Here is a 2,441-nt window from a genome sequence, read left to right on the forward strand (position 1 = left end):
TGGTTTCTAAAATACATACCTTCCCATTCTTTAACCTCTATAACTCACTGAAACTACTTCTTGACACTTTATAATTGTATTTTATTTTACATTTTTTAAGTGTTACCCCCAATTTCGTGGTATCCAATTGTTAGTTATTACTATCTTGTCTCATCGCTACAACTCCCGTACAGGCCCTGGAGAGACGAAGGTCGAAAGCCATGCATCCTCCGAAACACAACCCAAACAAGCCGCACTGCTTCTTAACACAGCGCGCATCCAACCCGGAAGCAAGCCGGAAGCCCGCCCAGACATAGATTACACTGAAACACCTCTTTCATTCCTACTGACGAATCATCATGTAGAGATTTTCGTGCTGTGTATCAAATCTGACTCTGCAGGTAAATGTAGAATCTGTTCCATTGTCAAATTTGTCAAATGTTGCCAAATTCCCTTGATTCCTCCATGGCTGAGCATTATGTTCCTCCATCTCATGACACAATAAAGTTCAGGTATTAGACCTGAAAGTGGAGGCAATTGGATGAGTCATTTGATGATTCCTGTCTTCTTCTTAGCTCTGAAATACAAAATCAGTGTCTGTCTCTAGACTGTAGTAGAAAGTTATCATTAATACTGTATCTCATCAGTAAAAACATACAATTCTGTATCAAGTACAAGTGTTTGAGAAAGAAAATGATTAAATGATCTTTGACATTTATATTTGTTGTTTATTTATGGCATGTATCATTTCCATGCCTTCAGTATCTTATTAGCATTTCTCTATAAATAACTTTTCTTTGTCACTGTACATTTTTTATTCAAGGGAAATACAATATTCAATCCCAAGTCAACATTTGTTGCTTGACTGTTGCCAGCTGCTTTAGACAACAAATGGACAATACATTGAATGCATGCTCACCTCTAAAGTGGCAGTGTTATTTATGAGACAGGTATGGGCTCCAGAAGAGAGGAAATAATAAATAATCATTAAAGTCCTTCTAGTAAAAAATCCAGCTCACCCAGACAAGATGTGCTTTGACAAAAGAAGAATAGTTGATGAATCCGTTGGCGTCCTCTTGGGCCGCCAGCAGCCTGTCCACCTCATCCTCTGTCATCCTCTCCTCCAGGGTGGCCAGCACGTGACACAGCTCAGTGCCCATGATAGTGCCATTGCCCTGCTTGTCAAAGACCCGCAGGCCCTCGACAAAGTCCTCAAAGTTACCCTGGTCCTTGGAGTGGGAAATGTGCTGCAGGATGGGCAGGAAGTTCTCAAAGTCCACCAGCTTGTTGCTCATGTCCTCCTGCCGAGGCTTGCCAAACACCTTCAGGACGTCAGTGTTTCCCACAACACATTGCCACACTGGGCAAATGTGATCTTCATCTCCCCCGTGGGCGTGCGGTTGAACAAGGTGAGGGCCTCCTTGAACTCCTCGATCGGGTCGGCGCTGTATTTGAGGGGGATGCTATTGGGGTCAAAGTCGGGCTCCTTCGGGCCTCGACCACAGGTTCGGGGGTCGGCATGGGCTTGGCAGCAGGTGCTTCCTCCTTGGTGGGCTCTGCCTTTTTGGGCTCAGTTTTCCTAACTTCCACCTTTTTGCGGGCCATGGTGCTGAATGTGGGGGGGGTTCAAGGTGAGCGAGAGTGTGAAGGGAGGGAGGAGGCTATTCCTAAGCACAAATGGTCAAAGGCTCTCCTAAAGCTTTTATATGTACTTCGCCTGGGAGGGGAGATGGGGCCGATAAAGAAGGTCCTATGGCACACTATAAAAGGAAGAATCCTGAAATAGATCCTCCTGTCTGTGGCGTAACAATTAGGTATTGTTCTCAGCTGCTATCATCAAGCCGACAGGACTCTCCACTGTCATTAACCAGTGTCGAGCTACATTATCCCAAAATGCCTCACTGATGGGTGCAGGCAGGAATTAGGACACACAGACAACGTATTATTACTGAATGAGAACATTGAATAAAATAGCTTTTTTGACAATTGACTTTTTTGTCTGTTCATTAAAACTGAAAAACATATCCTATGAGATGTTTCTATGACAGAGCAATGGTCAGTTTTTAATCAAATTTACTAAAGTAAAAAAGGAATGTTTGTATATCAAATTTGGTTATAGCTTTGGCTCAAAGAGAATACGCTCATTTTCACATCTATTTACTTTAGCATGCGCTACGCCAAGCCTTTGCTGTAAATGTTTCTGAATTCAATTCCAGTGTACAATCCATACTTGTTGGATTAGTGTCACTAGTGCACCTGTTTGGCTCTTTGCTTTGATGGGCCGTTTAAAATTGATAGAATGACTGATTTATTTCAACAATTCTATGTAAAAACGAAATAAATGTTCTCCCTTTAAAAGAATATCAGACTGTGAAAGTTATTATACATGCTGGTGTTTGTTACGTGTTTATAGTCCCGCTAATTGCATGTGGTAGAAAACATGTATAATCAACTGACGTCCA

General features: G+C 42.3%; 1 pseudogene; it reads right to left on the bottom strand.

The window, feature by feature from the left end:
- Positions 1-994: 994 nt before the first annotated feature.
- LOC139409951 (myosin light chain 4-like) lies at positions 995-1,584 on the bottom strand (annotated as a pseudogene).
- Positions 1,585-2,441: the final 857 nt, after the last annotated feature.

Source organism: Oncorhynchus clarkii, chromosome 5 (genome assembly GCF_045791955.1).
Source record: "Oncorhynchus clarkii lewisi isolate Uvic-CL-2024 chromosome 5, UVic_Ocla_1.0, whole genome shotgun sequence".
Taxonomy (NCBI): Eukaryota; Metazoa; Chordata; class Actinopteri; order Salmoniformes; family Salmonidae; genus Oncorhynchus; species Oncorhynchus clarkii.